The following is a 15,828-nucleotide window of genomic DNA, read 5'->3' on the forward strand; positions in this document are numbered from 1 at the left end:
TTGAGATTCCAATTGGTCAGAAGAATACTTGATTCAATCATCTAAAAGTGTAGTTAGCTGAATGGTTTGTTAAGAATTTTAGGAGATGGGATGGTTTCAAGAGATTTGGAGGGGGGGAGAATTAGGGTTTTGGGGTGTTTGGAGGATTAGGAGAAGAATGGGTATCAATGGGATGATTCAAACTTACTGTTATTGCGAGGGCGGCTCAGTAGGTTAAAAGATCTTGAATAATTCTTGAGTTTGATTTTGAAATTGAAGGAGAGCTTCAAAAGAACCATTCGGGCTTCACAACGTAAGGTGTCAATCGGATCAAACACCAATCCAACCAGCCTTGATCAAACACAAGACAAAAATCTTCAATGTAGAAGAAGAGCAACAAAAGCTTTCATTAAAATCAAAATTTGTATTTAATGTTTGCCCCCCTTACAACCTTATATAAAAGACTCAAAAATCAACTCCTACACTAAAAAGGAAAGGTCTAACCCAATCCTTAACCTGTTAGGTAACTTAAATTAACTAGGAAACTGAAATGGACTCAAAACAGAGTCTTAATCTAACCCAACTTAAATACTTAAAAGAAAACTACTAAAATCACTTAAATTGAATCATTGGTTGAACCGGTTCAATTTATGAACAAAACACCAAAATAAAACTAAGTATGGAACTAAAACAACTAATCTCGTATGTAACCTTAATTACCCATATTTTAGACCCATAAAAGTGGCCTATTATGTAGAAAACCCATGGGATCAAAGGCCCAACATGTATATACCCAACCCTAGATTATTCCTAGCAAAGAAGCCCAGTTTGGTGATAAATCTGTATCAATGATAGATGTAATATATTAAGATTGATGTATTGTACACTTTTACATTTGTAATGTTTATTGTTTTATGTTAATTGTATGATTTGATTGCATTCAATTACTAAATTATGTGTAGAATGGGGCCTAGTAGTACATCGTCGCCTACCAACTGCCGCCTAGGCGGATTTCTAGGTGCCTAGGCGGCTAGCGTCTTTTTGTAGGGCATCTTGCACTGGTTTAATTGGTATCAAACTAGGTTCCGGCACTGATTTATGCCAAATATCATTTAATAAATCATTTACTTAAGATATTATTCATAATTAAACAAAAAACCCCTATTTGAATCCAATAAAAATAGTTAAAAAATCAAATTCCAAAAGGATAAAAAGTCAACTCCCCAATTCTAAAACAAAACTAGATATTTGACAGTAGGTGAAATTTTCAACTTTCTAATGCTGGAATTTTTCTCAAATCTAAAAATTCCACAAATCTTAACATGGTGAAACATTGCTAAAAACCAAAGTGCGGTAAAATATTCATTTGTTTTGATATCTAAAAAAATATTTTCATTCATAGCGATTTTGACAACATTCGTGCACACCAAATAAGGTTTGACCGGAACATAACTCCTTCAATATTAATCAGATTTAAGCAATCTTAAATTTGTTGGAAAGCTGGTTTTGTGCTCTACCTAATACAAAAAGTCTCGTGTAAAAATTAAATCATTTGATCAATCAAATTTCATAGAGAACAAGAACATTTCTCTAAATAGAGAGCAAGTTAATTACTTATTGATAACATCATATTTTCTAAGAACAATATAATCCAAACGTGAGACTAGGTGTATACCTGAAAATGACCAATTCCAAGAACATATAAACCAAATGTGTGTTTTGATAGTTTCACACATATAATTGATATATTAAAAAAATTAATCTTGAAACGCGATTTAGGCCGTCTAAGCGCTTAGGGAAGACCTCGAACACCTTGGATCACCTAGCGCCTTGACAACTATGGTCCGAAGTAAAACTCCCATTTGGACTTTGTTTTTTGGAAAATCTGATGGGGTCATTGTGTTTAAATGGCCTAAAATAGGCTGAGTACCAAGTTTCAACCCCAAAATAGGTCTAAAACCCACCAAAACCAGCCATCGAGTTCAAAAAAAAAAATTACCCCAACTCGCCGAGATCTTGGCCCAACTCGGTTTTTGGCCAGGGCGAAACCTGTACTGAAACAGAGTTCTTGAACCTTGGAGGAAAGACATGCAAAGTTTGGGCCTTGTCTCAAGTACGGCCTCGAATAGAGATGATTGGAGGAGGGCAAGGATCCATGTAGCCAACCCCATTTAGTTGGGATAAGGCTGAGTAGTTGTTGTTGTTGATTACATTAGCAAACTCATTACCATGTATTATTACTAATGGAATTATGACGTATTGAATCACTATGTATTAGTACATAGTGAAATTTGCACTGAAATGTTTTAATAGAGTTAAGCAAGCATTGTGAGTAGCACCTTGGATCTAAAGATAATTGTAGTTGTGAGTATGGGAACTTTGTTAATCCTTCCTAATTTTTTAAGCTAGGTAAGAGAATAGGTAGTAAGAGTCCCCCACCAATCCACAGACCACCTTAATCATAACTTAACCATTAAGCCAAATTACTCAAACACAAAGCCCTTTGTATTATATATTAAGCCACACAACCACCAAGTCTAAACATTTCATTTAAAGAACTACCCAGCTAAGCTAAAGTTAATTCATTTCATCTCCAAGTCAAAGGGGATCTATGTCTTGAGTATTATGCGTAGAACAACAACTCAGCCTTATCCCAAATAAATGGGGTCGGCTACATGGATCCTTTCAAAAACAATGTAAGATGAATGAAGAGGAATGCAGGTTAAAAATGAAGAAATGGGATAAGAAAAATAATTAGTGGAAAATGAAAAATGAAAGTAAAATGAAAGAGGATAGCATAGGAATCAAGAAAATCTCAGCTACATGGTGTCAATAACATGGATCCTTACCCTCAAAAAGGCTCTATCTAAGGTCATACTTGGCACAAGACCCATACTAAGCATGTCATTCTTCACAACCTCACCTATCATCATTATGGGCCTGCCCCTAGCTCTTTTAGCTCCTTCAATCGGCATCAAATCACTTCTCCTTACTGGGGGTGTCCCCAAGCCTCCATTGCACATGGCCAAACCACCTCAAATGGCATTAGCAGAGCTTGTCGCTGATCGGGGCAACTCCCACATCAGCTATAATATATGCATTCCTCACTTTATCCTTCCTAGTTTTGTCGCACATCCATCTTAACATCCTCATCTCAGCAACACATAGCTTCGCTATATGGCACTTCTTAACTGCCCAACATTCCGCCCCATACATCATAGCAGGTTGGACAACAGTCCTGTAGAACTTTCCTTTAAGCTTTAATGGAATGCATTGATCACACAGTACTCCAGTCGCACCTCTCCACTTCATCCATCCCACTTTAATTCTTTGTGAGACACCATATTCAATGACATTTGTATCTTTAAACAGAAAATAAAAGAAGAGGTCTTTTGTCATTTGGTTTTCTCCTTAATTGCCTAATCTCCTCTACTATTACTAGCAGACATACATCAATCCTGGAACCTTTTCCCCTTAAATACCTACTTAATGTGTTACTAGGGACTATTTAATTGCCTTATATACATTTCCTTTTTAGAGTTGACTGTGTAGTATAGAAGTTGTTAATATTGAGAAATTCAAATATGACAGTGTGAAACTATTAAGGATAACATAAAATATGGATGGATAAGGCCCTTCGAGATCTAGAGAACCTGGCATCGGTTTCTAATTTAAGATTTTATACAAAAACTTTGTCTTAGATGTTGATCCTTAGGGAATGTAAGTCACTTGAAGAAAATCCTATTACTCTTAACATCAAAACACTAGATTGGTATATAAAGATCTAAAGATTTGCAGAATTCTCTTTCTGAAGAAATTGTTTTCAGTTGGCCACTATTAGGATCAACTATATGTGAACCAAAGCTTCTTGAACCATCCTATCAGGAAAATCTAGGAAAAAATTGGAACTCTTTATTGAGATCAAAAGTACACAAACTTCGGAACTTTTTAAGATAGTTTACTTCTACAAAAAACCTAAGTATCCCTATAACAATAAGAAGTTTAAAAAAAAAAGGACCTGAAAATAGAAAGAGATAGTTGAACCACAACTCAAAACCCTAATAATGCAATCTACTGACGTGAAACATGCTACTGAATGTTCCAGCTTTCTACATTTAAAAAAAAAATAAAAATAGTTCCTCCAAAGAAAAGAAATTACGGCCTCTTCAGTTTGATTTCAATTTCTCAATTTCTAGGAATTTCTACTTCTGGCCCAAAAATGATGCTGGTTATGCTTTCTGAAGGCTATGAGAGAGAGAGAGATTCCCAGAAATTGAGAAATGGGTTGAACGCTTTTTCTACTTCTAACAGAGAAACTTTTTCCACTTATTTCTTTCACTAGTTTAATAAGCACATGCTTGTAATGCCTAAAAACTAGGGTCAGATTTGTCATTTACTAATTTTGAAAACAAAAGTCAGTAGGGTTTCCATTCCAAATCATCGAGGGAAGAATTTGCTGCTATGCAGAACCCGAACACAGCAAAGTCATCAGAAAATTCTCAAGCAACCAGATTTTCTTTGCTCCACAGGTAGTTTTCACCTCAGGCACTGTATTCCATTGGCATTTATGGCTACAAGCATTGATTCCTCGAGAAACTGAGAGGGAAGGTGTTCGATCTTAAATTACTTCTCTCTTTCTCCCCCTGTTTTCTGAGCATTAGATATCATTCTCCCTGTTTACACCTCATCTGCTTGTGCACTTTCAGGAGGTTTCATCAATAAAACTTGCAAGGCAATGCAAGAATTCTGACATCATCAACTTTTTCTGTTCTACATCTCCAGAACTCATTGAAATGATACACAGCTGCTCTCAAAAATTACATTTCTATTGTCGACAAAAAAAAATACAGTTATTTTGTGACACATTCACATTGTATATTCTAACAAGTTTTGAATGAAATTATTAACCCAAAATTCTGCTTGGTTTCCCATAAGTCCTTGATCTTGCACAATAGTAAAGGGCAAAATATTTACATCACAAAGGAATGCGTTTTCCCAAAAACTCAAAAGACTACCACTGTCCCTAGTTAATGAAGCAGTAGACATGCTTGATATTTAAAATCATGATTAGAAACATAATTTCAAAATTCAAAGCCTCTGTCAGCCTTCTATAAGCGACTTGTCGAGTCCCATTCAACCTAGTTGAGGCTTTGCTTCTTGTAGTCGGCCTGTAATTCCTCCCTTCATGTGCTTGCCTCCTTCCAGCTGATCGTAAACCACTCTCCAGCACCAAGTCTATCTTTTAGGCCGGCGCGGGAGCTACCGCTTCCATGACAAGTCGCTTCACCCCAAATAACAATATGTCTTTGCCTTTGTCTTCCTCTGATGCAGACCATCCAGCTGATCCAACCAATAGCCCACCATCAAGAAGGCCTAATCACTACTTTGTTAAGAAGTATGCTAGGCTAAAGGCCCAGTCCAAGCCCACAGCAGCCAAAGGCCCAGCCCAACTAAGAATTCATGTGCATAGGCCCAAGCCTGGCCAGCAGTAGCAGGCCTAGCCCATAGCTAATCCTCTTGGGCCTAGGACCAGATCAGACCACCTTGGCTGGCCCTCTTTATTCTTGTCTTTTGAGTTTCCCTAAAGTCATTAGTAGTAGATTACTAAAGTCATTAGTGGTAGGTTACTAAAGTCATTGGTGGTAGGTTACTAAAGTCTTGGTGGTAGGTTACTAAAGTCTTTGGTGGTAGGTTACTAAAGTCATGGTCATTGGTGGTAGGTTACTAAAGTCATGGTTGTAACCTAAAGTCATTGGTACTGGTTACTAAAGTCATGTTTGTAACTTGTAAGTCATTGGTGGTTGTAACCTATAGGCATTTATGCCTCTATCCTCATACTATATAAAGAGACTATGGCTGCTCATGGAAGGATGAATTACAACCAACAAATCAATCTCCTTGTGAGTTCTTTACTTGTTAACAAGTGGCCTTAGGTGGATCTCCCTTGGTGGTCTAGGTGTGACTCCTACGGCTGGGACACTAGTGGGACTCTAATTGTCCAATTTATCTTTTATTTATCATCTTTATCCTCAAGCATCCATCATCCATTACAACAGATCATCTTTAAGTAAATTATCAAGATATCTTATATTCTGTTCCTGTACCCTTCTTCCATTTGCACCCCTTTGTTGCCTTTTAACCCTATACATAACCCTCTTTCTATAACCCTCTAGCCGTGGTTTTTCTTTATCTCCATTCAAACCAGCAGCCAACCATCCTAATCAACCTTAACCTAATCAAACCCATTCCAGTTCAGACCCTATTCTCTACTAGTTTTCGATCTTGGCGTGCTAACAACTTCGTGCAGACCTGAAATGGTCAGCACGCCAAGATCGAAAACTGGGTTTGATTAGGTTAAGGTTGATTAGGATGGTTGGCTGCTGATTTGAATGGAGATAAAGAAAAGCCACGGCTAGAGGGTTTTAGAAAGAGGGTTATGTATAGGGTTTAAAGACAGCAAAGGGGTGCAAATGGAAGAAAGGTGCAGGTACAAAATATAAGATATCTTGATAACTTACTTAAAGATGATCTGCTGTAATGGATGATGGATGCTTGAGGATAAAGATGATAAATAAAAGATAAATTAGACAACTAGAGTCCCACTAGTGTCCCCGCCGTAGGAGTCCGACCTAGACCACCAAGGGAGATCCACCCAAGGCCGCTTGCTAACAAGTAAAGAACTCACAAGGAAATTGATTTGTTGGTTGTAATTCATCCTTCCATGAGCAGCCATGGTCTCTTTATATAGTATGAGATAGAGGCATAAATGCCTATAGGTTACAACCACCAATGACTTACAAACATGACTTTAGTAACCTACTACTAATGACTTTAAATTACAACCATGACTTTAGTAACCTACCACTAATAACCATGACTTTAGTAATCTACCACCAATGACTTTAGGTTACAACCAAAACTTTAGTAACCTACCACCAATGACTTTAAGTTACAACCAAGACTTTAATAACCTACCACAGATGACTCTAAATTACAAACATGACTTTAGTAACCTACTACCAATGACTTTAGGGAAACTCAAATGATAAGAATAAAGAGGGCCAGCCAAGGTGGTCTAATCTAGTCCTAGACCCAAGAGGATTAGCCATGCGCTAAGGCTGCTACTGCTGGACAGGCTTGGGCCTATGCACATGAATTCTTAGTTAGGCTGGGCCTTTAGCTGCTGCTGAGCTGTAGGCTTGGACTGGGCCTTTAGCCTAGCATACTTCTTAACAAAGTAGTGATCAGGCCTTCTTGATGGTGGGTTGTTAGTTGGACCAGCTGGATGCTCTGCATCATCGTCAGCCCCAAATCCTTTAGTTGAGTGCCGACCTACCAGCATTGAAAGGATAGGTTTCCAAAACTCCTGGTATGGATTCTTATAAGCAAATGGTTTTCTTTCTCCCGCTTCCTCATCTACACTCATCAAGCCAACTTTGCTTTTTGGGAGGTGAAACAGCGGTTGAAGTGGACATTTTGACCCCACGCTGAATGAGCAGATTGATGAGACGATAACATAACGGATGAGCAGTTTGAAGGATCGATTAGGAGAGAGCAAATAGGGCTTTTGATGGAAAGATTCAGACAGTGTTGTGATCGATTGGAATGGATTTCGATCAACAAAATCGTGGGATTTTTTGGGGTTTAATCTGTCATGTAGGACTTTGTAGATCTTGTTTGTATATACAACTAGACGATTTCTTTCTTTTTTTTTATAGAATGTTTTATCAGCTGCTCTCAAAATTACATTCCTATTGTCGACAAAAATAAAATAAAGTTCTTTTGTGACACCCTCACATTGTAGATTCTAACAAGTTTTGAATGAAAAGACTATGACACCATTGAAAACTTAAAAGGAAGGAAAAGAAACATTTCTGTCATTTTTCTATATGGAGGTTTTCTGTCAATGTTAAGGAGACTTCGATTTTTTAAATTACGTTTCTAACCATGTTTTTAAATATCAAACGTGTCTGCTGCTTCATTAACTTAGGGACAGTGGCAGTCTTGTGAGTTCCTAGGAAAACGCATACCTTTGTGATGTAAATATTTTTCCCTTTACTATTGTGCAAGATCAATGACTATGGGAAACCAAGCAGAATTTTGGGGTATTGGATTTTGTTATCTTATTTTCATAATTTTATAAGTTAAGATAATGTGATTCTTTTTCTAGATTTTCTATTGGTTTATTAATATTGTTTTATGCAATGTGATACATGGAATCACATATCTATTAAAATAAATACAAGATAAAATCAAAAGTAAAAAACATATGAAAATCAAAGACTAAGAAGAGTAGAACGGGTAGTTGCTAAACTCTCAAGTCTCGACCCTAACCCTCATCATAAAAACGATAAAGATGTCAACGGATAGTCGAAAATTCGTATTCGATCCGTGTTCATATCCATTTAGGAGAATCCGTATTCAAAAAATCACTATCCGGAAACTACCCAAATCCGGCCGAAAACCGATAGGATATTATCCAAATCCGTTTGAATATAATCGGACACGAATATGATAATGCCACTATCCGACCGAATTCGATCCATTTACATCCCTATTTATCTGTCGTAGCACCTCAAAATTAAAATTTGGAAGGAGCTTGATGTCCAACCATTGGATGGGCATGTATGCTGTGAGGTGGTGACCTGGGAGTTACGTGCAACACAATGGCCGCACAATTGAGACTGGATCCTCTGTTGTATTGCAGGGTGTGCGGTGCACACATGACCTCTACTGTACCGCAGGATATGCACCGTACACCCTGCAATACGTCCAAATATAATCGGATACGAATATGATAATGCCACTATCCGACCGAATTCAATCCATTTACAGCCCTATTTATCTATCATAGCACCTCAAAACTAAAATTTGGAAGGAGCTCGATGTCCAACCATTGGATGGGCATGTGTGCTGTGAGATGGCGACCTGGGAGTTACGTGCAACACAATGGCCGCACAATTGAGACTAGATCCTCTGTCGTATTGCAGGGTGTGCGGTGCAGACATGGCCTCTACTATGCCGCAGGATGTGCACCGTACACCCTCCAGTACGGCAGAGGATTTTTATACCAGGCAGTAGAGGAGCCCGATCATGCATGTCGAATGTATACCAAACACAGCTTTACGTGTATGATAATAACTGTACCTCAACCATGTCACGGCTGTAATTAATCAACGTAGGCAAAGCTCTCGTGCCTGTTTGAACTTCTGCAGATATGCTCAGGTTCTCAAGATGTAAGTTATCTTATAGATGTTGTATTTATGCCTGTTAGAAATGCAAATTATAGTATTCATTCTTATGGGAATGAAAACCATTGAGGGACATCCGAGGGACAAATAGAGGTCTTTCCCATGACAGGTAAACTACATTAAGGAGGATATACTGCAAGAACCTTGTTTTCGGCCCCGAAGGGTTGCTACGTTAGTTTGTGGCGTATCCTAATCATATATGGTCTAATTTCCTACATGATGCATGCAATAGGTAGGCTGATAGGACAAAACCAATATACCTACCGCTCGTGGTAGTGAATTGCCGGCACGTGGTTCTTTTAATATACCTGGAGAGTAGGTCACACGATCTCAGAGTAATCAAACTAATGCCCTTTTTGAGTAGCGGAGTACCCCACGGCACACTAGCAAATACCCTCGTCGGTAATTCTAAACCCGTACAGTAAATATCAAGGGCTGTGGCTTCGACCCCGAATTACCCATGACTACACATGGGGTTCAACGACTAACCACGGGGCTGTGTGTTCCCATGAAGTGTCGTGTGTGCGTGATAGTGGTGCAGGAAGCGGGTATCATCTGATCTCAGAGTATTTAGTATGTTGTACCCCACCTCCCTGAGGGCTGGGGGTAGAGGCATAACAGGGAGTACCCTCGTCGTTTGATTTCACTTCGAACACGATGCATGATGCAGTTAGTACAACAAAAGGGGTTAGTCAAACATGTTTCAATCAATCAATGCAGAAGGGAGAAAATTCTTGCGTTCAACGGTAGGGTAGCATCTAGTATTGAAAGCTTGACCATTAGTTCCCAACAGAGTCGCCACTGTGAGGATCCGTTCTTTTCCCAGGTGGCTTGCGGGCGCACGGAGCCGGAGTCTTCTCTTGGAAGCTGATCCCAAACCCAGTTGACACTCCTTTGATAATGTGTAAAAAAGGGCATACCTAGTGCACAAGGCTTCCACCAATGCAGGGTCGGGGAGGGTCATAATGTACGCATCCTTACCTCCATCTGATAATGTGTATTTTGTGTAAAATGCAGGTGGAAAATCCTGTTCTAATTGATATCTAGCCCAAAGGCAAGGAAGGACAATGCTCCAAATCATTTGTTTAGCAAAGGAGAAATCCAGAATCCACATCAGATAGATAGCCCATTTTACTATGTTCTGAGCTCTTCTTTTTCACTTCTCTGAGCACATAAAAAACTCTGAAAGCATTGAACTGATAAAGAAGCTTTACAATATCATCCTTTGCAGTTGTATAGCCACTGGGCAGGGACATCCAAAGTTTGAATCGCCTTATCAAATGTCATAGAACCCGTTTGCTATGTAATAGCTGCTGCTCCACATCTCAAAGCCACCTCATCTCACAGCTCTAGTCTTCGCTAAGTCAGTTGTGCCGGCACTTAGGCTGCGTTTGGTAACGATTTCGTTCTGGGAACGACAAAATCATCATTTGTCATTTCTTCATTGAAAGATCATTCTTTACCTACTGTTGAGCGTTTAGTAAACCTGTTCTGGAACCGTTCTCGGGATCGTTCCTGACCCTGGGATGGTAACATGCATTCTTAATAGGTTCAAATTATCTACAGCCAGTCTTTGGCATGCAACATGTTACTCTGAATCTCCTAAGATTAATTCCAGCATGTGATCAATCTCAAACACAAAAAGGAAAGAGATTTCAGAAAATCATCAATGCCAAAATAGATAACAAACAGGCAGCATAATTTTGATCATAGAAACTCGAATCACAGATCCGTCCTCGCCTATTATCCATGAATCTGACGAGACCGACCTTTCAGTTAACATTCATGGCAAATAAAAAATGCAGCCTTCACATGCATGTGAAATCGAATAACATCGAAACAAAATAACCATCAAATTTAATCAAAAAAGAGCTTGAAGGTTGCAGAGCTAGATGTCGCAAAGACCCTAGAAACGATTTAGGGTTACTGTGGGAGAGAAGAAAGAAGCCAAAAATGGAGAAATTATCCAATCAATTGAACCAAATGCTTATCTGTGGGTCATTGCAGTCACTAATGCCGGCGAAATGAGCAGCAAGCGGAAATCCGTGAGTCAAATTTAGTGAACAATAGAGAGAGAGAGAGAAGATTCTCCAAACCTTCTCTTTGCAACAGCGACTTCCCTTTGCAGCGGCGACCTTCAACTGAGAGATACGAATGAGGGCTTTCTTTGGGTGTTTCATCGGGTTTTTAGGTAACAACTTTTCTTAAAAACTCATCTTCCACTGTAAAACATGGGTCAACATATTTCGTAAAAGGTCATCCCAAGATGACTTTTGCACGTGTTTGGTTCTTGGGCACATAAACGCTCACCTGCATTACCAAACGCTAGATTCCTTCTTTTTGTTCCAAAAGGACCAAAAATGGAATAAAAAACATAAAAGACCATCTTGGGATCGTTACCAAACGCGGCCTTAGTAGCTAACAAGCACCCTTGTAGCACTAAGCCAGCCTTTCAACCTACCAAGAGAGGATAGGAAGAGAGAAAACTTAAGAACGAAAAAGAAAAGGAGTTTTGGAGAATGTTAGTATTGCACTAGAGAACTTGGTTGCTTGGTGCATGGTTTTAGGAAATGGGAGCTAATCGATGGAATCGACCAATTCCGATTCCAGTAAATTCTACTCGGCCAGTTTTGGGTATTTTTTGGGGTTCAGGCGATTCTAGCCTATTCTGACTGACTCGGAATCAGATTCGGCAAAGACTGATTCTGCTTACTTGAACCATGGCTTGGTGCCTTAGCCATATGAGGCCACCCCTAGTTATAGGCACTCAAGAATACAACGGATGGCCAAGATCATGTGCACTTGTCCTCCATCCAACGGTTAGGAACATTCAAGCCAAGGAGTCTAGAACCTTCCCACCTCCTCAAATGGAGAACTCTAGAGCTATCTACATACTCCTAGTATGTACAAGTACTTTCTTGAATCAACTAGATGATTCTAGCGTATTGTAGCCATCCTCCGCCCACATAAGCTGCTTATTGAGGCGTTTTGGTGCGGCCGATATGGAAGAGCCTCCCGAAATTAGCCATTGATGACATCCCCACCCAAGTTGACGACGCCCTCGGGCCTCGTCTCATCCACCTCATGGAACTTTTGTATCTCCTTCTAGAACTGCCACAAAGCATCTGCTGATTCCCAACTCGTCTCTCTTTCTTAGTAGCCCTTTCCACTTCACCAAGTACTCCCTACAAGTTGGAACTCCTTGCCTTCGAATAACTCGATCAACAATGATGTATTCAGCCTCCTCCTCATAGGAATCAGCTACACCCATCGGTACTCTAATTGAAGTTTCGCATCCTGGGCTTCTACGTATCCATGATATGGCTTGAGTAGACTTGCATACAAGACTGGATGTATCTATAGTTTAGGGTGTATGCTTATCTAGTTGGACACCTTGACCACCTTACGGTCTGAAATGGACCTTCATACCTACAAAGCAACCTTTTGTGCACCTTCCTTAGAGACTTCCAACTGTTTAGGTATGAGTTTGACGAGTACCAAGTCTCTAAACAAGAACTTTTTGGAGAATCAGTTTTTATGGTTACATTCAGAATCTTATTTTGGGAGGGGATTCTAGTTAATTCTAAAATAAAAAATTCTACTATAACTTTTTGGAATTCCATATTGCATTAGGAATTTGTTATCAATCCCCTAAACTTGCTTTATAATTACTTAAACTTCCCATGAAGGACTTCTTTTGTGAGGATCAAAAAAGGTATATTTCAACCTCTCTTTTACCCCCTCATACTTTAGAGTACCTAGAATACCCCTCTATATTGAGAAGCGCAACGAATATTTCGCTATCCCATTTGGGCTGGTTCAATTGGTCTAATATGCAGTTAAGTAACCCTAACGCATAGTTAGGGATATGAAAGACATACTACCCAGCTACGTATTGTGATTACCTAACATGTGTATTACTTTGTAGTTTATGATGTATGTGGCACTCCAATTATGGCATTATAGTTACCAATAAGAGTTTTCTCATTTTCCTTCAAACAAAGCTACACTTCCCTAACTACATATTAAGACAATCTAACTGCATATTGCCTCATACCATATGATATATTTGGCCTTCTAATTGTGATAAGTTCCTATAATACCAAGTAAATGTCCTACTTTTATCCAAAAAAAAAAAAAAAGTGAAAGCCCTAATACCATCCCATACTGCCTTCTAATTATTCAATATGTCAAGAGAGTTTTCCCACTTTCATTCAAATAAATCCCTAACTATGTATTTGGATTATCCATACTGTGATTGGTCCAATTGAATCACACTAATAATAACCAGCCCAAATGGGGTGGGAAAAGACTGGTTTCCCTACTCAATAGAGGGATAATCTAGGAATTCTAAGGTATTAAGGTACAAATAGAGGTTGACGTTTGTTTTTTCAAGGAATTAGATTAGAAATTGTAATAATATGAAACGCCAAAAAATAAAAAAATAAAAGACTTCTCTTATGTAGCAACTTCCACCACTTGAAGGAGTGTGTACCAACTTTGTTGAAATCGGACTTTGCTCAATTCAGATCTGCAACACTCGAATGGGTTGAGTCATGCCAAATGGTTACTCTCCTTAAGGTTGTAGAGGTCCCCTATAGTGCAACCGGTTTTCTCATTCCAATCAACCCCCAAGATAAAACAACTCCAAAATATGTGCGGCTAGTAGTGATGCACTTCACTTAGTAAACCAACCAAGGTTCTAAAACTCGGTCTCAACCAGGTCAAGTTTTCCGAAATCTCGAGATCTCGATGAGACAGTGCAGTTTTTTTTTATGTTTCGGTGGGCGTATGGCCATAGTTGGCTCCGAAACTTTAAGGTAAGCTTATTTTAGGCTTAATAAACATATTTAAAGGTTCAAATTGAAAAAACAAAAACACCAATTTGGTGTTTTGGATTTGCACCTTTGGTTGGCAGTAAAGGTCGAACCCTTAATGTAATATTGCCTATTCTATACATTGTTTGAATGATATGAGACATAATTGACAAGTAAAACAAGTAAATTATGCACATGATATTGAACAATTATATAAGAAATATTAAAGACTTAAAGTTTCTACTACAATCCACAAGATACAATAAAGTGTTCACAATGCATATTACATAGACACCCAACCTAAGTACAATGAATAATACATAAGTCAAAGACACCTTACTACCCTAGTCTTCTACGTCTTAACTTCCAAGTCCCAACAATACAATACCATGACTCCATGAGTACTGAGGAGGTCGAGATTCTCGAAATATTCGAGACTTCACCGAGATTTCTCCGAGATTCTCGAAATATTTGAAACCTCGATCGAGTTTTTCGAAATTGTGCATATTTTGTGTCTCGTATGTCATCTCGTCTCGAGAACCTCGAGTTTTCCGAGATCTCGCCTGAACTATGAAGCCAACTAAAGGCACCGAGAGCTATGCTCAACACTTCCAAAAACAAAGAAGAAGAAAAGGGGAAAGAAAACTTTAAAACTCTTATAGGAAGAGTAAACATTTTAGATTGAATGAAAATGGCAGCCATCCACCCTCTATTTATAGATGTGAAAGTGCCCCTTCAGGTGTCTCTATCAAAGGGTGTGTTCAAATAATTTGTGGTGGTTATTCAATCCCTTGGAGAATCTAAATCAATGCTTCTGGGTCTCTCTGCAGAGAGACGGCCAATATGAAGGGGTATTTCTAGAAGAAAAGACACAAAGATGTATCGATTCATATCAAGCCTAACACCATGCCCATGACTTAAATAAATACAAGTCAAAATCAGGGTCAAATGCTCAATAACTATTTGAGTCCATTATCAAAATAGAATAAGTTAATGGACCCAAGCCCAAGCCCACACCTTACCAGCCCGGCTCGGCACGCATGTGCGAAAAGCACCCCGGACACCCCAAACATTGAAGAGGAGAGATACCTCTCTTTAAGAACCTACCCTTATCACCCATACCATGGGGTGGTCAAGGGTTCAAATCTTGAAGCCAAAGAACATGCAATAGGAGAAATGTTTTCAAATACATTTTGAAACTGGAATAACACACATAAATACAATAATTCCCCCCCCCCAACAAGTTTCAAAATGTTGAGCATATAAGAGCTAATAGGACACATTGTTGCAAATGTCTTTTGAATTTTAATCTACTCTAGGTCTTATAGACTATGTTATAAAGTATGGGTGAAGTTAGACTTCTTGAACCTTTCCTCGTCAGTGTAGCCAAGGGCTTTAAATAAAATAAAAATATGTCCTATAGGGGAATGTTTCAAAATGCCTAGAGAGGAATGTTTTCAAATACAGTTCGAAACTTAAAAAACACATAAATAAAACAAAAATTCTACGTGGAGGAGGTTGAATAATTATAGGGCAAGCTTAAAGGCAGTTTTTCCAACCACAATTGATGTTTACTAATTTGAATAAATTGGAATGTTATTGTTGTAATTCGGGTATTAGTGTGCATAGTTATCAAGGCAACCAAGGCGATTGAGGGCCTTCCTAAGCGCCTTGGCGATAGGGCAGCCGCAAGGTGTGCGTTCTTTTTTTTTTTATATAACCATTTTATTTGGCACAAATAGTATATTAAAAATTATATAATTCAACTTATATGCTAAATA

Source organism: Telopea speciosissima, chromosome 1, assembly GCF_018873765.1.
Source record: "Telopea speciosissima isolate NSW1024214 ecotype Mountain lineage chromosome 1, Tspe_v1, whole genome shotgun sequence".
Taxonomy (NCBI): domain Eukaryota; kingdom Viridiplantae; phylum Streptophyta; class Magnoliopsida; order Proteales; family Proteaceae; genus Telopea; species Telopea speciosissima.